Source organism: Primulina tabacum, chromosome 10, assembly GCF_025594145.1.
Source record: "Primulina tabacum isolate GXHZ01 chromosome 10, ASM2559414v2, whole genome shotgun sequence".
NCBI lineage: Eukaryota > Viridiplantae > Streptophyta > Magnoliopsida > Lamiales > Gesneriaceae > Primulina > Primulina tabacum.
In genome coordinates this window covers 15,786,003-15,806,481 of record NC_134559.1, presented here as the reverse complement: position 1 = coordinate 15,806,481, position 20,479 = coordinate 15,786,003, and the positions used below count along the sequence as shown (strand labels likewise).

The 20,479-nt window shown below is 43.6% G+C and overlaps 20 non-coding genes and 5 pseudogenes across 20 annotated transcripts; all 25 read left to right on the top strand.

Annotated features, from left to right (window-relative positions):
* The first annotated feature begins 128 nt into the window (after window positions 1-128).
* Window positions 129-247, top strand: LOC142514330 (5S ribosomal RNA). The gene has a single exon (XR_012810228.1). It is a non-coding gene; the product is annotated as a 5S ribosomal RNA (ribosomal RNA).
* Window positions 248-925: 678 nt separating this feature from the next.
* Window positions 926-1,044, top strand: LOC142509159 (5S ribosomal RNA). The gene has a single exon (XR_012807346.1). It is a non-coding gene; the product is annotated as a 5S ribosomal RNA (ribosomal RNA).
* A 673-nt stretch (window positions 1,045-1,717) lies between these two features.
* Window positions 1,718-1,836, top strand: LOC142511951 (5S ribosomal RNA; annotated as a pseudogene).
* Window positions 1,837-2,519: 683 nt separating this feature from the next.
* LOC142507882 (5S ribosomal RNA) lies at window positions 2,520-2,638 on the top strand. The gene has a single exon (XR_012806122.1). It is a non-coding gene; the product is annotated as a 5S ribosomal RNA (ribosomal RNA).
* Window positions 2,639-3,319: 681 nt separating this feature from the next.
* On the top strand, window positions 3,320-3,438 carry LOC142514723 (5S ribosomal RNA). The gene has a single exon (XR_012810604.1). It is a non-coding gene; the product is annotated as a 5S ribosomal RNA (ribosomal RNA).
* Window positions 3,439-4,122: 684 nt separating this feature from the next.
* Window positions 4,123-4,241, top strand: LOC142516657 (5S ribosomal RNA). Its single transcript, XR_012812441.1, has one exon. It is a non-coding gene; the product is annotated as a 5S ribosomal RNA (ribosomal RNA).
* A 644-nt stretch (window positions 4,242-4,885) lies between these two features.
* On the top strand, window positions 4,886-5,004 carry LOC142510516 (5S ribosomal RNA). The gene has a single exon (XR_012808623.1). It is a non-coding gene; the product is annotated as a 5S ribosomal RNA (ribosomal RNA).
* Window positions 5,005-5,686: 682 nt separating this feature from the next.
* On the top strand, window positions 5,687-5,805 carry LOC142511541 (5S ribosomal RNA; annotated as a pseudogene).
* A 680-nt stretch (window positions 5,806-6,485) lies between these two features.
* Window positions 6,486-6,604, top strand: LOC142509463 (5S ribosomal RNA). The gene has a single exon (XR_012807636.1). It is a non-coding gene; the product is annotated as a 5S ribosomal RNA (ribosomal RNA).
* A 688-nt stretch (window positions 6,605-7,292) lies between these two features.
* LOC142506303 (5S ribosomal RNA) lies at window positions 7,293-7,411 on the top strand. The gene has a single exon (XR_012804598.1). It is a non-coding gene; the product is annotated as a 5S ribosomal RNA (ribosomal RNA).
* Window positions 7,412-8,095: 684 nt separating this feature from the next.
* On the top strand, window positions 8,096-8,214 carry LOC142515231 (5S ribosomal RNA). Its single transcript, XR_012811087.1, has one exon. It is a non-coding gene; the product is annotated as a 5S ribosomal RNA (ribosomal RNA).
* A 686-nt stretch (window positions 8,215-8,900) lies between these two features.
* LOC142507247 (5S ribosomal RNA) lies at window positions 8,901-9,019 on the top strand. Its single transcript, XR_012805508.1, has one exon. It is a non-coding gene; the product is annotated as a 5S ribosomal RNA (ribosomal RNA).
* Window positions 9,020-9,619: 600 nt separating this feature from the next.
* Window positions 9,620-9,742, top strand: LOC142507461 (5S ribosomal RNA). The gene has a single exon (XR_012805720.1). It is a non-coding gene; the product is annotated as a 5S ribosomal RNA (ribosomal RNA).
* A 1,390-nt stretch (window positions 9,743-11,132) lies between these two features.
* On the top strand, window positions 11,133-11,251 carry LOC142507730 (5S ribosomal RNA). Its single transcript, XR_012805978.1, has one exon. It is a non-coding gene; the product is annotated as a 5S ribosomal RNA (ribosomal RNA).
* Window positions 11,252-11,585: 334 nt separating this feature from the next.
* Window positions 11,586-11,704, top strand: LOC142510790 (5S ribosomal RNA; annotated as a pseudogene).
* Window positions 11,705-12,388: 684 nt separating this feature from the next.
* LOC142512494 (5S ribosomal RNA) lies at window positions 12,389-12,507 on the top strand (annotated as a pseudogene).
* A 573-nt stretch (window positions 12,508-13,080) lies between these two features.
* On the top strand, window positions 13,081-13,204 carry LOC142512063 (5S ribosomal RNA; annotated as a pseudogene).
* A 659-nt stretch (window positions 13,205-13,863) lies between these two features.
* Window positions 13,864-13,982, top strand: LOC142513880 (5S ribosomal RNA). The gene has a single exon (XR_012809803.1). It is a non-coding gene; the product is annotated as a 5S ribosomal RNA (ribosomal RNA).
* A 684-nt stretch (window positions 13,983-14,666) lies between these two features.
* On the top strand, window positions 14,667-14,785 carry LOC142513738 (5S ribosomal RNA). Its single transcript, XR_012809668.1, has one exon. It is a non-coding gene; the product is annotated as a 5S ribosomal RNA (ribosomal RNA).
* A 683-nt stretch (window positions 14,786-15,468) lies between these two features.
* Window positions 15,469-15,587, top strand: LOC142513761 (5S ribosomal RNA). The gene has a single exon (XR_012809690.1). It is a non-coding gene; the product is annotated as a 5S ribosomal RNA (ribosomal RNA).
* A 684-nt stretch (window positions 15,588-16,271) lies between these two features.
* Window positions 16,272-16,390, top strand: LOC142508077 (5S ribosomal RNA). Its single transcript, XR_012806309.1, has one exon. It is a non-coding gene; the product is annotated as a 5S ribosomal RNA (ribosomal RNA).
* Window positions 16,391-16,985: 595 nt separating this feature from the next.
* LOC142513727 (5S ribosomal RNA) lies at window positions 16,986-17,104 on the top strand. Its single transcript, XR_012809657.1, has one exon. It is a non-coding gene; the product is annotated as a 5S ribosomal RNA (ribosomal RNA).
* Window positions 17,105-17,787: 683 nt separating this feature from the next.
* On the top strand, window positions 17,788-17,906 carry LOC142508763 (5S ribosomal RNA). Its single transcript, XR_012806966.1, has one exon. It is a non-coding gene; the product is annotated as a 5S ribosomal RNA (ribosomal RNA).
* A 769-nt stretch (window positions 17,907-18,675) lies between these two features.
* Window positions 18,676-18,794, top strand: LOC142513359 (5S ribosomal RNA). The gene has a single exon (XR_012809310.1). It is a non-coding gene; the product is annotated as a 5S ribosomal RNA (ribosomal RNA).
* A 1,373-nt stretch (window positions 18,795-20,167) lies between these two features.
* LOC142516627 (5S ribosomal RNA) lies at window positions 20,168-20,285 on the top strand. The gene has a single exon (XR_012812412.1). It is a non-coding gene; the product is annotated as a 5S ribosomal RNA (ribosomal RNA).
* Window positions 20,286-20,479: the final 194 nt, after the last annotated feature.

Below are 20,479 nucleotides of genomic sequence, written 5' to 3'. Positions count from 1 at the left end.
ATCTGCCATCGCGCCAGAACGCTTAACTTCATGGTTCTGATTGGGCGAGAGCAGTGCCGCGTGTTGTCCATCGCCGCCCGCTCCACACGTACTCGAGGGATATAAGAATAAACATCCCACTCAATGTCGGGTGCGATCATACCTGCACTTATGCACCGGATCCCATCAGAACTCCGAAGTTAAGCGTGCTTGGGCGAGAACAGTACTAGGATGGGTGACCCCCTTGGAAGTCCAAGTGTTGCACCCTTTTCGTGTTTTTCTATTTTTGATTACTTGTTGACAGACGATTTTCGGCTCAAATCATCTGAATCTCGATCGAGACCAGATAAGACATGTGAAATCAACGTAGCTCGGGCACTGTCGGATTTGGACAAAATTGTAGGCTAATTTGATTGTAAACGGGCAAACGAACGACACTCAGTACTCCGCAATGAGCTGGCGAGATTTTAGCCGAATTATTTCTTTAAGACTCTGTAATTTACGATATTCCGCTTCTGTTAAGCTTCTTTTTCCTCGAGAAATCCGTTTAGGAAGTCCGAAATTCGATTCTGGTTCCATTTTATCGTATCCCAGGCATAATAATAGCTTTACATTCGCTATTTTCTTTTTCTTATATTTTTTTTTCTGGGAATATTTAGCGATTTTTGATGTCGTGAGCCGGTTCTGTGCGGAAGGGTATGACGCATATTACTCCGGAGACGGTTAACTCATTAAAATAAATTATTTTGACTGTTTTATCCATACTTTACGTAAACAGTCACGGCACGAGGACTTCGAAGGGAGGTCACCCATCCTAGCTCTGTCATCGCGCCAGAACACTTAACTTCATGGTTCTGATTGGGCGAGAGCAGTGTCGCTTGTTGTCCATCGCCGCCCGCTCCACACGTACTCAAGGGATATAAGAATAAACATCCCACTCAATGTCGGGTGGGATCATACCTGCACTTATGCCCCGGATCCCATCAGAACACCGAAGTTAAGCGTGCTTGGGCGAGAGCAGTACTAGGATGGATGACCCCCTTGGAAGTCCAAGTGTTGCACCCCTTTTCGTGTTTTTCTATTTTTGATTACTTGTTGACAGACGATTTTCGGCTCAAATCATCTGAATCTCGATCGTGACCAGATAAGACATGTGAAATCAAAGTAGCTCGGGCACTGCCGGATTTGGACAAAATTGTAGGCTAATTTGATTTTAAACGGGCAAACGAACGAGACTCACTACTCCGCAATGAGTTGGCGAGATTTTAGCCGAATTATTTTCTCTAAGACCCTCTAATTTGCGATTTTCCGCTTCTGTTAAGCTTCTGTTTCCTCGAGAAATCCTTTTAGGATGTCCGAAATTCGATTCTGGTTCCATTTTATCGTATCCCAGGCATAATAATAGCTTTACATTCGCTATTTTTTCTTTTCTATTTTTTGGGAACATTTAGCGATTTTTGTTGTCGTGAGCCGGTTCTGTGCTGAAAGGTATGACGCAGATTACTCCGGAGATGGTTAACTCATTAAAAACAATTATTTCGATTGTTTTATCCATAATTTACGTAAAGGGTCGCGATACGAGGACTTCCCAGGGAGGTCACCCATCCTAGCTCTGCCATCGCGCCAGAACGCTTAACTTCATGGTTTTGATTGGGCGAGAGCAGTGCCGTGTGTTGTCCATCGCCGCCCGCTCCACACGTACTCGAGGGATATAAGAATAAACATCCCACTCAATGTAAGGTTCGATCATACAAGCATTAATGCACCGGATCCCATCAGAACTCCTAAGTTAAGCGGGCTTGGATGAGAGCAGTACTAGGATGGGTGACCCCCTGGGAAGTCCTTGTGTTGCACCCATTTCGTGTTTTTCTATTTTTGATTACTTGTTGACAGACGATTTTCGGCTCAAATCATCTGAATCTTGATCGGGACCAGATAAGAAATGTGAAATCAACGTAGCTCGGACACTGCCGGATTTGGAAAAAATTGTAGCCTAATTTGAATGTAAACGGTCAAACGAAAGAGACTCATTCCTCCGCAATGAGCTGGCAAGATTTTAGCCGAATTCCTTCTCCAAGACCCTCTAATTTGCGATTTTCCGCTTCTGTTAAGCTACCGTTTCCTCAAGAAATCCGCTTAGGAAGTTCTAAATTCGATTCCGGTTCCATTTTATCATATCCCAGGCATAATAATAGCTTTACATTCGCTATTTTCTTTTTCTTATTTTTTTTTCTAATTTCTGGGAACATTTAGCGATATTTGTTGTCGTGAGCCGGTTCTGTGCGGAAGGGTATGACGCATATTACTCCGGAGACGGTTAACTCATTAAAAACAATTATTTTGACTGTTTTATCCATAATTTACGTAAACGGTCGCGACACGATAACTTCCAAGGGAGGTCACCCATCCTAGCTCTGCCATCGCGCCAGAACGCTTAACTTCATGGTTCTGATTGGGCGAGAGCAGTGCCGCGTGTTGTCAATCGCCGCCCGCGCCACACGTACTCGAGGGATATAAGAATAAACATCCCACTCAATGTCGGGTGCGATCATACCAGCACTAATACACCAAATCACATCAGAACTCCGAAGTTAAGCGTGCTTGGGCGAGAGCAGTACTAGGATGGGTGACCCCCTTGGAAGTCCTCGTGTTGAACCCCTTTTCGTGTTTTTCTGTTTTTGATTACTTGTTGACAAACTATTTTCGGCTCAAATCATCTGAATCACAATCGGGACCTGATAAGACACGTGAAAACAACGTAGCTCGGACACTGCCGAATTTGGACAAAATTGCAGGCCAATTTGATTGTAAACGGGCAAACGAACGAGACTCATTGCTCCGCAATGAGCTGGCGAGTTTTTAGCCGAATTCTTTCTCTAAGACACTCTAGTTTGCGATTTTCCGCTTCTGTTAAGCTTCTGTTTCCTCGAGAAATCCGTTTAGGAAGTCCGAAATTCGATTCCGGTTCCATTTTATCGTATCTCATGCATAATAATAGCTTTACATTCGCTATTTTCTTCTTCTTATTTTTTTCTATTTTCTGTCAACATTTAGCGATTTTTGTTGTCGTGAGCCGGTTCGGTGCAGAAGGGTATGACGCAGATGACTCCGGAGACGTTTAACTCATTAAAAACAATTATTTCGACAGTTTTAGCTATAATTATGTAAACGGTCGCGACACAAGGACTTCCAAGGGAGGTCACCCATCCTAGCTCTGTCATCGCGCCAGAACGCTTAAATTCATGGTTCTGATTGGGCGAGAGCAGTGCCGCGTGTTGTCCATCGCCGCCCGCTCCACACGTACACGAGGGATATAAGAATAAACATCCCACTCAATGTCGGGTGCGATCATACTAGCACTAATGCACCGGATCCCATCAGAACTCCGAAGTTAAGCGTGTTTGGGCGAGATCAGTACTAGGATGGGCGACCCCCTGGGAAGTTCTTGTGTTGCACCTTTTTTCGTGTTTTTCTACTTTCGATTACTTTTTGACAGACGATTTTCGGCTCAAATCATATGAATCTGGATCGGGACCAGATAAGACATGTGAAATCAACGTAGCTCGGGCATTGCCGGAGTTGGACAAAATTGTAGGCTAATTTGATTGCAAATGGGCAAACGAACGGGACTCATTACTCCGCAATGAGATTGCAAGATTTTAGCCGAATTCTTTTTCTAAGACCCTCTAATTTGCAATTTTCTGCCTCTGTTAAAGCTTCTGTTTCCTCGACAAATCCGCTTAGGAAGTCCTAAATTCGATTTCGGTTCCATTTTATCGTATCCCAGGCATAATAATAGCTTTACATTCGCTATTTTCTTATTCTTATTTTTTTTTCTATTTTTTGGAAACATTTAGCGATTTTGTTGTCGTGAGCCGGTTCTGTGCGGAGGAGTATGACGCAGATTACTCCGAAAACGGTTAACTTATTAAAAACAATTATTTTAACTGTTTTAGCTATAATTTTCGTAAACGGTCGCGACACAAGGACTTCCCGGGGAGGTCATCCATCCTAGCTCTGCCATCGCGCCAGAAGGCTTAACTTCATGGTTCTGATTGGGCGAGAGGTGTGCCGCGTGTTGTCCATTGCCGCCCGCTCCACACGTATTCGAGGGATATAAGAATAAACATCTCACCCAATTTCGGGTGCGATCATACCAGCACTAATGCACCGGATCCCATCATAACTCCGAAGTTAAGCGTGCTTGGGCGAGAGCAATACTAGGATGGTTGACCCCGTGGGAAGTCCTCGTGTTGCACCCTTTTTCGTGTTTTTCTATTTTTGATTACTTGTTGACACACGATTTTCGGCTCATATCATCTGAATCTCGATCGTGAGCAGATAACACATGTGAAATCAACTTAGCTCAGACACTGCCGGATTTGGACAAAATTGTAGCCTAATTTGATTGTAAACGGTTAAACGAACGAGACTCATTTCTCCGAAATGAGCTGGCAAGATTTTAGCCGAATTCCTTCTCTAAGACCCTCTAATTTGCGATTTTCCGCTTCTGTTAAGCTTCCGTTTCTCGAGAAATCCTCTTAGGAAGTTCCAAATTCGATTACGGTTCCATTTTATCGTATCCCAGGAATAATAATAGCTTTACATTCGCTATTTTCTTCTTCTTATTGTCGTGAGCCGGTTCTGCGTGGAAGGGTATGACGCAGATTACTCCGGAGACGGTTAACTAATTAAAAACAAATATTTCGACTGTTTTAGCCATAATTTACGTAAACGGTCGCGACACGAGGACTTCCCGGGGAGGTCACCCATCCTAGCTCTGCCATCGCGCCAGAACGCTTAACTTCATGGTTCTGATTGGGCAAGAACAGTGCCGCGTGTTGTCCATCGCCGCTCGCTCCACACGTACTCGAGGGATATAAGAATAAACATCCTACTCAATGTCGGGTGCGATCATACCAGCACTAATGCACAGGATCCCTTCAGAACTTCGAAGTTAAGCGTGCTTGGGCGAGAGTAGTACTAGGATAAGTGACCCCCTGTGAACCCCTCGTGTTTCACCCTTTTTCGTGTTTTTCTATTTTTGATTACTTGTTGACAGACGATTTTCGGTTCAAATCATCTGAATCTCGATCGGGACCAGATAAAACATGTGAAAACAACGTAGCTCGGGCACTACCGGATTTGGACAAAATTGTAGCCTAATTTTTTGTAAACGGGCAAACGAACGAGACATATTACTCCGCAATGAACTGACGAGATTTTAGCCGAATTCCTTCTCGAAGACCTTCTAATTTGCGATTTTCCGCTTCTGTTAAGCTTCCGTTTCATCGAGAAATCCTCTTAGGAAGTCCGAAATTCGATTTCGGTTCCTTTTTATCGTATCCCAAGCATTATAGTAGCTTTACATTCGCTATTTTCTTCTTCTTATTTTTTTTCTATTTTCTGGGAACATTTAGCGATTTTTGTTGTAGTGAGACGGTTCTGTGCGGAAGGGTATGACGCAGATTACTCCGGAGACGGTTAACTCATTAAAAACTATTATTTCGACAGTTTAAGCCACAATTTACGTAAACGGTCCCGACACGAGGACTTCCCAGGGAGGTCAACCATCCTAGCACTTCTATCGCACGAGAACGCTTAACTTCATGGTTCTGATTGGGTGAGAGCAGCGCCGCGTGTTGTCCATCGCCGCCTGCTCCACACGTATTCGAGCGATATAAGAATATACATCCCACTCAATGACGTGTGCGATCAAACCTGCACTAATGCACCGGATCCGATCAGAACTTCGAAGTTAAACGTGTTTGGGCGAGAGCAGTACTAGTATGGGTGACTCCCTGGGAAGTCCTCGTGTTGCGCCGATTTTCGTTTTTTTTATTTTTGATTGCTTGTTGACAGACGATTTTCGGCTCAAATCATCTGAATCTCGATCGGGACCTGATAAGACATGTGAAATCAACGTAGCTCGGGCACTGCCGGATTTGGAAAAAATTGTAGCCTAATTTGATTGTAAACGGGCAAACGAACGAGACTCATTACTCCGCAAAGAGCTGACGAGATTTTAGCCGAATTCCATCTTTAAGACCCTCTAATTTGCGATTTCGCTTATGTAAAGCTTCCGTTTCCACGAGAAATCCGCTTAGGAAGTTCGAAATTCGATTCCGGTTCCATTTTATCATATCCCAGGCTTAATAATAGCCTATACATTCGCTATTTTCTTCTTCTTATTTTTTTCTATTTTCTGAGAACATTTAGCGATTTTTGTTGTCGTGAGCCGGTTCTGTGCAGAAGGGTATGATGCAGATTACTTCGTAGACGGTTAACTCATTAAAAACAATTATTTCGACTGTTTTACCCATAATTTACCTAAACGGTCGCGACACGAGGACTTCCCGGGGAAGTCACCCATCCTAGCTCTGCCATCGCGCCAGAACACTAAATTTCATGGTTCTGATTTGGCGAAAGCAGTGCTGCGTGTTGTCCATCGCCACCCGCACCACACTTACTCCAGGGATATAAGAATAAACATCCCACTTAATGTCGGATACGATCATACCAGCACTAATGCTCCGGATCCCATTAGAACTCCGAAGTTAAGCGTGCTTGGGCGAGAGCACTACTAGCATGTGTGACCCCATGGGAAGTCCTCGTGTTGCACCCCTTTTCGTGTTTTTCTATTTTTGATTGATTACTTGTTGACAGAGGATTTTCGGCTCAAATCATCTGAATCACGATCAGGACGAGATAAGACATGTGAAATCAACGTAGCTCGGGCACTGCCGGATTTGGACAAAAATGTAGCCTAATTTGATTGTAAACGGGCAAACGAACGAGACTCATTACTCCGCAACGAGGTGGCGAGATTTTAGCCGAATTCCTTCTCTAAGACCCTCTAATTTGCTATTTTCCGCTTCTGTTAAGCTTCCGTTTCCTCGAGAAATCCGCTTAGAAAGTCCAAAATTCGATTTTTGTTCCATTTTATCGTATCCCAGGCATAATAATAGCTTTACATTCGCTATTTTCTTCTTCTTATTTTTTTTTCTATTTTCTGGGAACACTTAGCGATTTTTGTTGTCGTGTGCCGGTTCTGTGCGGAAGGGTATGATGCAGATTACTCCAGAGACGGTTAAGTTATTAAAAACAACTATTTCGACAGTTTTAACCATAATTTACGTAAATGGTTGCGACACGAGGACTTCCCAGAGAGGTCACCCATCCTAGCTCTGCCATCGCGCCAAAACGCTTAACTTCATGGTTTTGATTGGGCGAGAGTAGCGCCACGTGTTGTCCATCGCCTCCCGCTCCAAACGTACTCGAGGGATATAAAAATAAACATCCAACTCAATGTCGGGTGCGATCATACCAACACTAATGCATCGGATCCCATCAGAACTCCGAAGTAAAGCTTGCTTGGGCGAGAGCAGTACTAGGATGGGTGACCCCCAGGGAAGTCCTCGTGTTGCACCCCTTTTCGTGTTTTTCTATTTTTGATTACTTGTTGACAGACAATTTTCGGCTCAAATCATCTGAATCTCGATCGGGACCAGATAAGACATGTGAAATCAACGTAGCTCGGGCACTGCCGGATTTGGACAAAATTGTAGGTTAATTTGATTGTAAACGGGCAACCGAACGAGACTCATTACTCCACAATGAGCTGGCGAGATTTTAGCCGAATTCCTTCTCTAAGACCCTCTAATTTGCAATTTTCCGTTTTTTTTAAGCTTCCGTTTCCTCGAAAAATCTTTTTAGGAAGTCCGAAATTCGATTCCGTTTCCATTTTACCGTATCTCGGGCATAATAATATCTTTACATTCGCTATTTTCTTCTTCTTATTTTTTTTTCTATTTTCTGGTAATATTTAGCGATTTTTGTTGTCGTGAGCCTGTTCTGTGCGGAAGGGTATGACGCAGATTACTCCGGAGACGGTTAACTCATTAAAAACAATTATTTCGACTGTTTTAGCCATAATTTACGTAAACGGTCGCGACACGAGGACTGCCAGGGGAGGTCACCCATCCTAGCTCTGCCATTGCCCCAGAACGCTTAACTTCATGGTTCTGATTTGGCGAGAGATGTGCCGAGTGTTGTCCGTCGCCGCCCGCTTCACACGTACTCGAGGGATATAAGAATAAACATCCCACTCAATGTCGGGTGCGATCATACCAGCACTAATGCACCGGATCCCATCCGAACTCCGAAGTTAAGCGTGCTTGGGCGATAGCAGTACTAGGATGGTTGACCCACTGGGAAGTCCTCGTGTTGCACCTCTTTTCGTGTTTTTCTATTTTTGATTACTTGTTGACAGACGATTTTCGGCTCAAAGCATCTGAATCTCGATCGGGACCAGATAAGACATGTGAATTCAACGTAGCTCGGGCACTGCCGGATTGGGGCAAAATTGTAGGCTAATTTGATTGTAAACGGGCAAACGAACGAGACTCATTACTCCGCAACGAGGTGGCGAGATTTTAGTTGAATTCCTTCTCTAAGACCCTCTAATTTGCGATTTTCCGCTTCTGTTAAGCTTCCGTTTCCTCAAGATATTCGCTTAGAAAATTCGAAATTCGATTCCGGTTCAATTTTATCGTATCCCAGGCATAATAATAGCTTTACATTCGCTATTTTCTTCTTCTTATTTTTTTTTCTATTTTTTGGGAATATTTAGCGGTTTTTGTTGTTGTGAGCCGGTTCCGTGCGGAAAAGGGTATGACGCAGATTACTCCGGAGACGGTTAACTCATTAAAAACAATTATTTTGACTGTTTTAGCCATAATTTACGTAAACGGTCGCGACACGAGGACTTCCCAGGGAGGTCACCCATCCTAGCTCTGCCATCGCACCGGAACACTTAACTTCATGGTTCTTATTGTGCGAGAGCTGTGCCGCGTGTTGTCCATCGCCTCTCGCTCCACAAGTACTCGAGGGATATAAGAATAAACATCCCACTCAATGTCGGGTGCGATCATAACAGCACTAATGCACCGGATCCCATCAGAACTCCGAAGTTAAGCGTGCTTGGGCGAGAGCAGTACTAGGTTGGGTGACCCCCTTGGAAGTCCTCGTGTGTCACCCCTTTTCGTGTTTTTATATTTTTTATTACTTGTTGACAGACGATTTTCTGCTCAAATCATCTTAATCTCGATCGGGACCAGATAAGACATGTGAAATCAACGTAGCTCTGGCACTGCCGGATTTGGGCAAAATTGTAGGCTAATTTGATTGTAAACGGGCAAACGAACAAGACTCATTGCTCCGCAATGAGCTGGTGAGATTTTAGCCGAATTCCTTCTCTAAGACCCTCTAATTTGCAATTTTCCGCTTCTGTTAATAGCTTTACGTACTCTATTTTCTTCTTCTTATTTTTTTCTATTTTCGGGGAACTTTTATCGATTTTTGTTGTCGTGAGCCGGTTCTGTGCGGAAGGGTATGACGCAGATTACTCCGGAGACGGTTAACTCATTAAAAACAATTATTTCGACTGTTTTAGCCATAATTTACGTAAACGATCGCGACACGAGGACTTCCCAAGGAGGTCACCCATCCTAGCTTTGCCATCGCGCCAGAACGCTAACTTCATGGTTCTGATTGGGCGATAGCAGTGCCGCGTGTTGTCCATCGCCTCTCGCTCCACACGTACTCGAGGGATATAAGAATAAATATCCTTGTCAATGTTGGGTGGAATCATACCAGCACTAATGCACCGGATCCCATCAGAATTCTGAAGTTAAGCGTGCTTGGGCGAGAGTAGTACTAGGATGGGTGACCGACCCCTTGGGAAGTTCTTGTATTGCACCCCTTTTCGTGTTTTTCTTTTTTTTATTACTTGTTGACAGACGATTTTTGGCTCAAATCATCTGAATCTCGATCGGGACAAGATAAGACATGTGATATCAACGTAGCTCGGGCACTGCCGGATTTGGACAAAATTGTAGGTTAATTTGATTGTAAACGGGCAAACGAACGAGACTCATTACTCCGCAACGAGGTGACGAGATTTTAGCCGAATTCCTTCTCTAAGACCCTCTTATTCACAATTTTTCGCTTCTCTTAAGCTTGCGTTTCCGCGAGAAATCCGCTTAGGAAGTTTGAAATTCGATTCCGGTTCCATTTTATCGTATCCCTAGCATAATAATAGCTTTACATTCGCTATTTTCTTCTTCTTATTTTTTTTCTATTTTCTTGGAACATTTAGCGATTTTTGTTGTCGTGAGCCGGTTGTGTGCGGAAGGGTATGACGCAGATTACTCCGGAGACGGTTAACTCATAAAAAACAATTATTTCGACTGTTTTTGCCATAATTTACGTAAACGGTCGCGACACGAGGACTGCCCAGGGAGGTCACCCATCCTAGCTCTGCCATCGCGCCAGAACGCTTAACTTCATGGTTCTGATTAGGCGAGAGAAGTGCCGCGTGTTGTCAATCGCAGCCCGCTCCACACGTACTCGAGGGATATAAGAATAAACATCCCAGTCAATGTCTGGTGCGATCATACCAGCACTAATGCACCGGATCCCATCAGAACTCTGAAGTTAAGCATGCCTTGGCGAGAGAAGTACTAGGATGGATGACCCCCTTTTCATTTTTTCTAATTTTGATTACTTGTTGACAGACGATTTTAGGCTCAAATCATCTGAATCTCGAACGGGACCAGATAAGACATGTGAAATCAAAGTAGGTCGGGCAATGCCGGATTTGAACAAAATTGTAGGCTAATTTGATTGTAAACTATCAAACGAACGAGACTCGTTACTCTTCAATGAGCTAGCGAGAGTTTAGCCGAATTCTTTCTTTAAGACCCTCTAATTTTCAATTTTCCGCTTCTGTTAAGCTTTCGTTTCCTCGAGAAATCCGCTATTTTCTTCTTCTTATTTTTTTTTCTATTTTCAGGGAACATTTAGCGATTTTAATTGTCGTGAGCCGGTTCTGTGCAGAAGGGTATGACGCAGATTACTCCGGAGACGGTTAACTCATTAAAAACAATTATTTGGAATGTTTTAGCCATAATTTACGTAAACGGTCGCGACACGAGGACTGCCCAGGGAGGTCACCCATCCAAGCTCTGCCATCGCGCCAGAACGCTTATTTTCATGGTTCTGATTGGGCGATAGCAGTGCCGTGTGTTGTCCATCGCCGCCCGCTCCACACGTACTCGAGGGATATAAGAATAGACATTCCACACAATGTCGGGTGCGATCATACAAGCACTAATGCACCAGATCCCATCAGAACTCCAAAGTTAAGCATGCTTGGGCGAGAGCAGTACTAGAACGGGTGACCCCCTGGGAAGTCCTCGTGTTGCACCCCTTTTCGTGTTTTTCTATTTTTGGTTACTTATTGACAGACGATTTTTGGCTCAAATCTTATGAATCTCGATCGAAACCATTTAAGACATGCGAAATCAACGTATATCGGACACTGCTGGATTTGGACAAAATTGTAGGCTAATTTGATTGTAAACGGGCAAACGAACGAGACTCAATACTCCGCAACGAGGTGGCGAGTTTTAGCCGAATTCCTTCTCTAAGACCCTCTAATTTGCGATTTTCCGCTTCTGTTAAGCTTCTGTTTCCTCGAGAAATCCGCTTAGTAAGTTCATAATTCGATTCCGGTTCCATTTTATCGTATCCCACTCAATGTCGGGTGCGATCATACCAGCACTAATGCACTGGATCTCATCAGATCTCCGAAGTTAGGCGTGCTTGGGCGAGAGCAGTACTAGGATGGGTGACCCCCTAGGAAGTCCTCTTGTTGAACCTATTTTTCGCGTTTTTCTATTTTTGATTACTTGTTGACAGACGATTTTTCGTTTCAAATCATCTGAATCTCGATCGGGACCAGATAATACATGGGAAATAAACGTAGCTCGGGCACTGCCGGATTTGGACAAAATTGTAGGCTAATTTTATTGTAAACGGGCAAAAGAACGAGACTCATTACTCCGCAACGAGGTGGCGAGATTTTAGCCTAATTCCATCTCTAAGTCCCTCTAATTTGAGATCTTCCGCTTCTGTTAAGTTTCCGTTTTCTCGAGAAATCCGCTTAGAAAGTTCAAAATTCGATTCTGGTTTCATTTTATCGTATCTCAGGCATAATAATAGCTTTACATTCGCTATTTTCCTATTCTTATTTTTTTCTATTTTTTGGTAACATTTAGCAATTTTTGTTGTCGTGAGCCGGTTCTGTGTGGTAGGGTATGACGCAGATTACTCCGGAGACGGTTAACTCATTAAAAACAATTATTTCGACTGTTTTAGCCCTAATTTACGTAAACGGCCCCGACACGAGGACTTCCAAGGGAGGTCACCCATCTTAGCTCTGCCGTCGCGCCAGAACGCTTAACTTCATGGTTATGATTGGGCGAGAGCAGTGCCGCGTGTTGTCCATCGCCGTTCGCTCCACACGTACTCGAGGGATATAAGAATAAACATCCCACTCAATGTCAGGTGCGATCATACCAGCACTAATGCACCAGATCCCATCAGAAATCTGAAGTTAAGTGTGCTTGGGCGAGAGCAGTACTAGGATGGGTGACTCCCTGTGAAATCAGCGAAGCTCGGGCTATGCCGGATTTTGACAAAATTGTAGGCTAATTTGATTGTAAACGGGCAAACGAACGAGACTCATTGCTCCGCAATGAGCTGGCGAGATTTTAGCCGAATTTTTTCTCTACGACCCTCTAATTTGCGATTTTCCGCTTCTTTTAAGCTTCTGTTTCCTCGAGAAATCAGCTTAGGAAGTTCGAAATTCGATTACTGTTCCATTTATCGTATCCCAATCATAATAATATCTTTAAATTCTCTATTTTCTTCTTCTTATTTTTTTTTTCTATTTTCGGGGAACATTTAGCGAATTTTGTTGTCGTGAGCCGGTTCTGTGCGGAAGGGTATGACGCATATTACTCCGGAGACGATTAACTCATTAAAAACAATTATTTCGACTGTTTTAGCGATAATTTACGTAAACGGTCGCGACACGAGGTCTTCCCAGGGAGGTCACCCATCCTAGCTCTTCCGTCGCGCCAGAACGCTTAACTTCATGGTTCTAATTGGGCGAGAGCAGTGCCACGTGTTGTCCATCGCCGCCCGCTCCACACGTACTCGAGGAATATAAGAATAAACATCCCACTCAATGTCGGATGCGATCATACTAGCACTAATGCACTGGATCCCATCAGAACTCCGAAGTTAAGCGTGCTTGGGCGATAGCAGTACTAGGATTGGTGACCCGACCCCCTAGGAAGTCCTCGTGTTGCACACCTTTTCGTGTTTTTTTATTTTTGATTACTTGTTGACAGACGATTTTCGGCTCAAATCATCAGAATCTCGGTCGGGACCAGATAAGACATGTGAAATCAACGTAGCTTGGGCACTGCCGGATTTTGACAAAATTGTAGCCTAATTTGATTGTAAACAAGCAAACGAACGAGACTCATTACTCCGCAATGAGCTGGCGAGATTTTAGCCGAATTCCTTCTCTAAGACCCTCTAATTTGCGATTTTCCGCTTCTGTTAAGCTTCCGTTTCCTCGAGAAATCCGCTTAGGAAGTTCGAAATTAAATTCCGGTTCCATTTTATCTTATCTCAGGCATAATAATAGCTTTACATTCGTTATTTTCTTATTCTTAATTTTTTTCTATTTTCTGGGAACATTTAGCGATTTTTGTTTTCGTGAGCCGGTTCTGTGCGAAAGTGTATGACGCAGATTACTCCGGAGACGGTTAACTCATTAAAAACAATTATTTCGACTGTTTTAGCCATAATTTACATAAACAATCGCGACACGAGGACTGCTCACGAGGACGCCAGAACGCTTAACTTCATGGTTCTGATTGGGCGAGAGAAGTGCCGCGTGTTGTCCATCGCCGCCCGCTCCACATGTACTCGAGGGATATAAGAATACACATCCCACTCAATGTCGGGTGCGATCATACCAGCACTAATGCACCGGATCCCATCAGAACTCCGAAGTTAAGCGTGCTTGGGCGAGAGCAGTACTAGGATGGGTGATCCCCTGGGAAGTCCTCGTGTTGCCACCCCTTTTCGTGTTTTTCTATTTTTGATTACTTGTTGACAGACGATTTTAGGCTCAAATCATCTGAATCTCGATCGAGACGGGATAAGACATGTGAAATCAACGTAGCTCGGGCACTGCCGGATTTGGACAAAATTGTAGACTAATTTGATTGTAAACGGGCAAACGAACGAGCCTCATTACTCCGCAACGAGCTGGCGAGATTTTAGCCGAATTCATTCTCTAAGACCCTCTAATTTGCGATTTTCCGATTCTGTTAATCTTCCGTTTCCTTGAGAAATCTTATAAGGAAGTTTGAAATTCGATTTCGGTTCCATTTTATAGTATACCAAGCATAATAATAGATTTACATTCGCTATTTTCTTTTTCTTATTTTTTTTCTATTTTCTGGGAACATTTAGCGATTTTTATTGTCGTGAGCCGGTCCTGTGCAGAAGGATATGACGAAGATTACTCCGGAGATGGTTAACTCATTAAAAACAATTATTTCGAATGTTTTAGCCATAATTTACGTAAACAGTCGCGACACGAGGACTGCCCAGGGAGGTCACCAATCCTAGCTCTGCCATCGCGCCAGAAGGCTTAACTTCATGGTTTTTATTGGGCGAGAGCAGTACCGCGTGTTGTCCATCGCCGCCTGCTCCACTTGTACTCGAGGGATATAAGAATAAAAATCCCACTCAATGTCGGGTGCGATCATACCAGCACTAATGCACCAGATCCCATCAGAACTCCGAAGTTAAGCATGCTAGGGCGAGAGCAGTACTAGGATGGGTGACCCCTTGAGAAGTCCTCGTGTTGCACCCCTTTTCGTGTTTTTCTATTTTTGGTTTCTTGTTGACATACGATTTTTGGCTCAAATCATCTGAATCTCGATCAAAACCAGATAAGACATGTGAAATCAACGTAGCTCGGGCATTGCAAGATTTGAACAAAATTGTAGCCTAATTTGATTGTAAACGGGCGAACGAACGAGACTCATTACTCCGCGATGATTTGACGAGATTTTAGCCGAATTTCTTCTCTAAGACACTCTAATTTGAGATTTTTCGCTTCTGTTAAGCTTCCGTTTCCTCGAGTAATCCGCTTAGGAAGTCCGAAATTCAATTCCGGTTCCATTTTATCTTATCCCAGGCATAATAATAACTTTAAATTCGCTATTTTTTTTTCCTATTTTTTTTTCTATTTTCTGGGAACATTTAGCGATTTTTGTTGTCGTGAGCCGGTACTGTGCGGAAGGGTATAACGCAGATTACTCTAAAGACGGTTAACTCATTAAAAAAATTTATTTCGACTGTTTTATCTATAATTGACGTAAACGGTCGCGACACGAGGACTTCCCAGGGAGGTCACCCAACCTAGCTCTTCCATCGCGCCAGAACGCTTAACTTCATGGTTCTGATTGGGCGAGAGCAGTGCCGCGTGTTGTCCATCGCCGCCCGCTCCACACGTACTCGAGGGATATAAGAATAAAAATACCACTGAATGTCGGGTGCGATCATACCAGCACTAATGCACCGGATCCCATCAGAACTCCAAAGTTAAGCGTGCTTGGGCGAGAGCAGTACTAGAATGGGTGACCCCCTCAGAAGTCCTCGTGTTGCACCCCTTTTCGTGTTTTTCTATTTTTGATTACTTGTTGACAGAAAATTTTCGGCTCAAATCATCAGAATCTCGGTCGGGACCAGATCAGACATGTGAAATCAACGTAGCTTGGGCACTGCCGGATTTTGACAAAATTGTAGCCTAATTTGATAGTAAACGGGCAAACGAACGAGACTCATTCCTTCGCAATGAGCTGGCGAGATTTTAGCCAAATTCCTTCTCGAAGACCCTCTAATTTGCGATTTTCCGCTTCTGTTAAACTTCTGTTTCCTTGAGAAATCCGCTTAGGAAGTCCGAAATTCGATTCCGGTTTCATTTTATCGTATCCCAGGCATAATAATAGCTTTACATTCGCTATTTTCTTCTTCTTAATTTTTTTTCTATTTTCTAGGAAGATTTAGCGATTTTTGTTGTCGTGAGCCGGTTCTATGCGGAAGGGTATGACGCAGATTACTCCGGAGACGATTAACTCAATAAAAACAAATATTTCGACTGTTTTAGCCATAATTTACTTAAACGATCGCGACACGAGGATTTACCAGGAAGTGTCACCCACCTTAGCTCTTCCATCGCGCCAGAACGCTTAACTCCATGGTTCTGATTGGGCGAGAGCAGTGCCGAGTGTTGTCCATCGCCGCCTGCTCCTACGTACTCGATGGATATTAGAATAAACATCCCACTCAATGTCATGTGCGATCATACCAGCACTAATGCAGCGGATCGCATCAGAACTCCGAAGTTTATCGTGCTTGGGCGAGAGCAGTACTAGGATGGGTGACCACCTGGGAAGTCCTCGTGTTGCACCCCTTTTCGTGTTTTTCTATTTTTGATTACTTGTTAACAGATGATTTTCGGCTCAAATCATCTGAGTCTCGATCGGGACCAGATAAGACATGTGAAATCAACGTAGCTCGGGCACTGCCGAATTTTGACAAAATTGTAACCAAATTTGATTGTTCCGCAATGAGCTGGCGATATTTTAGCCGAATTCCTTCTCTAAGACACTCTTATTTGCAATTTTCCGCTTCTGTTAAGCTTCCGTTTCCTCGAGAAATCCGCTTAGGAAGTTCGAAATTCGATTTCGGTTCCATTTTATCTTATCTCAGGCATAATAATAGCTTTACATTCGTTATTTTCTTATTCATAATCTTTTTCTATTTTCTTGGAACATTTAGCAATTTTTGTTGTCGTGAGCCAGTTCTGTGCGGAAGGGTATGACGCAGATTACTCCAGAGACGGTTAACTCATTAAAAACAATTATTTCGACTGTTTTATCCATAATTTACGTAAACAGTCGCGACACGAGGACTTTCGAGGGAGGTCACCCATCCTAGCTCTCCCATCGTGCCGTCCGCTCCACACGTACTCGAGGGATATAAGAATAACAATCCCACTAAATTTCGAGTGCGATTATACCAGCACTAATGCACCGGATCCCATCAGAACTCCGAAGTTAAGCGTGCTTGGGCGAGAGCAGTACTAGGATGGGTGACCCCCTTGGAAGTCCTCGTGTTGCACCCATTTTCGTGTTTTTCTATTTTTGATTACTTGTTGACATTCGATTTTTGGCTCAAATCATCTAAATCTCGATCGGGACCAGATAAGACATGTGAAATCAACGTAGATCGGGCACTGCCGGATTTGGACAAAATTGTAGGCTAATTTGATTGTAAACGGGCAAACGAACGAGACTCAACACTCCGCAACGAGGTGGCGAGATTTTAGCCTAATTCCTTCTCTAAGACCCTCTAATTTGAGATTTTCAGCTTCTGCTAGGCTTCCGTTTCCTCGAGAAATCCGCTTAGGAAGTTCGAAATTCGATTCTGGTTCCATTTTATCTTATCTTAGGCATAATAATAGCTTTACATTCGTTATTTTCTTATTCTTAATTTTTTTCTATTTTCTGGGAACATTTAGCGATTTTTGTTGTCGTGAGCCGGTTCTGTTCGGTAGGGTATGACGCAGATTACTCCGGAGACGGTTAACTCATTAAAAACAATTATTTCGACTGTTTTATCCATAATTTACGTAAACAGTCGCGACACAAGGACTTTTGAGGGAGGTCACCCATCCTAGCTCTGCCATCATGCCAGAACGCTTAATTTCATGGTTCTGATTGGGCGAGAGAAGTACCGGGTGTTGTCCATCGCCGTCCGCTCCACACGTACTCGAGGGATATAAGAATAAAAATCCCAATGAATGTCGAGTGCGATTATACCAGCACTAATGCACCGGATCCCATCAGAACCCCGAAGTTAAGCGTGCTTGGGCGACAGCAGTACTAGGATGGGTGACCCATTAAGAAGTCCTCGTGTTGCACCCCTTTTCGTGTTTTTCTATTTTTGATTACTTGTTGACAGACGATTTTCGGCTCAAATCATCTGAATCTCGATCGGGACAAAATGAGACATTCTTATTTTTTTTTCTATTTTCTGGGAACATTTAGCAATTTTTGTTGTTGTGAGCCGGTTCTATGCGGAAGGGTATGACTCAGATTACTCCGGAGACGATTAACTAATAAAAACAATTATTTCGACTGTTTTAGCCATAATTTAAGTAAACGATCGCGACACGAGGACTTCCCAGGGAGGTCACCCATCCTAGCTCTTCCATCGCGCCAGAACGCTTAACTTCAAGGTTCTGATTGAGCGAGAGCAGTGCCGCGTGTTGTCCATCGCCGCCCGCTCCACACGTACTCGAGGTATATAAGAATACAAATCCCTCTCAATGTCAGGTGCGATCATACCAGCACTAATGCACCGGATCCCATCAGAACTCCGAAGTTAAGCGTGCTTGGGCGAGAGCAGTACTATTATGGGTGAGCCGCTTCTGTACGGAAGGGTATGCACAAATTAGTCCGGAGATGTTTAACTCATTAAAAACAATTATTTCGACTGTTTTACCTATAATTTACGTAAGGATTCGTGACACGAGGACTTCCCTGGGAGGTCACCCATCCTAGCTCTACCATCGCACCAGAACGCTTAACTTTATGGTTCTGATTGGATGAGAGCAGTGGCACGCGTGTTGTCCATCGCCGCCCGCTCCACACGTACTCGAGAGATATAAGAATAAACATCCCACTCAATGTCGGGTGCGATCATACCAGCACTAATGCACCGGATCCCATCAGAACTCCGAAGTTAAGCGTGCTAGGGTGAGAGCAGTACTAGGATGGGTGACCCCCTTAGAAGTCCTCGTGTTGCACCCCTTTTCGTGTTTTTCTATTATTGATTACTTGTTGACAGACGATTTTTGGCTCAAATCATCTGAATCTCGGTCGGGACCAGATTAGACATGTGAAATCAACGTAGATCGGGCACTGCCGGATTTGGACAAAATTGTAGGCTAATTTGATTGTTAACGGGCAAACGAACGAGACTCATTACTCCGCAATGAGCTGGCGAGATTTTAGCCGAATTCCTTCTCTAAGATCCTCTAATTTGCGATTTTCCGCTTCTGTTAATCATCCGTTTCCTAATGAAATCCGCTTAGGAAGTTCGAAATTCGATTCATGTTCCATTTTATCGTATCCCAGGCATAATATAAGCTTTACATTCGCTATTTTCTTCTTCTTATTTTTTTTGTATTTTTTGGGAACATTTAGCAATTTTTGTTGTCGTGAGCCGGTTCAGTGCGGAAGGGTATAACGTAGATTACTCCGGAGACGGTTAACTCATTAAAAATAATTATTTCGACTATTTAGCCATAATTTACGTAAACGGTCGCGACACGAGGACTGCCCAGGGAGGTCACCCATCCTAGCTCTGCCATCGCGCCAGAACGCTTAACTTCATGGTTCTGATTGGAAGAGAGCAGTGCCGCGTGTTGTCAATCGTCGCCCGCTCCACACGTACTCAAGGGATATATGAGTAAAAATCCCAATCAATGTCTGGTGCGATCATACCAGCAATAATGCACCGGTCGCATAAAAACTCTGAAGTTAAGCGTGCTTGGGCTAGAGCAGTACTAGGACCATATAAGACTTGTGAAATCAACGTAGCTCGGGCACAGCCGGATTTGGACAAAATTGTGGCCTAATTTGATTGTAAACAGGCAAACGAACGAGACTCATTACTCCGCAATGAGCTAGCGAGATTTTAGCTGAATTCCTTCTCTAAGACCCTCAAATTTGCGATTTTCCGCTTCTGTTAAGCTTCCGTTTCCTCGAGAAATCCGCTTAGGTAGTTCAAAATTTGATTCCGTTTCCATTTTAACGTATCTCAGGCATAATAATAGCTTTACATTCGCTATTTTTTTCTTCTAATTTTTTTTCTATTTTTTGGAAACATTAAGCGATTTTTTGTTGTCGTGAGCTGGTTCTGTGCGGAATGGTATGGCGCAGATTACTCCGGAGACGGATAACTCATTAAAAACAATTATTTCGACTCTTTTAGTCATAATTTAAGTACACGGTCACGACAAGAGGACTTCCCAGGGAGGTCACCCATCCTCGCTCTGCCATCGCGCCTGAATGCTTAACTTCATGGTTCTGATTGGGCGAGAGAAGTGCCACGTGTTGTCTATCGCCGCCCGCTCCACATGTACTCGAGGGATATAAGAATAAACATCCCACTCAATGTCGGGTGCGATCATACCAGCACTAATGCACCGGATCCCATCAGAACTCCGAAGTTAAGCGTTCTTGGCGAGAGCAGTACTATGATGGGTGACCCCCTGGGAAGTCCCCGTGTTGCACCCCTAATCGTGTTTTTTTATTTTTGATTACTTGCTGACAGACTATTTTCGGCTCAAATAATCTGAATCTCTATCGGGACCAGATAAAACATGTGAAATCAACGTAGCTCGAGAAATGCCGGATTTGGACAAAATTGTACACTAATTTGATTGTAAACGGGGAAAGGAACGAGACTCATTGCGATTTTCTGCTTCTGT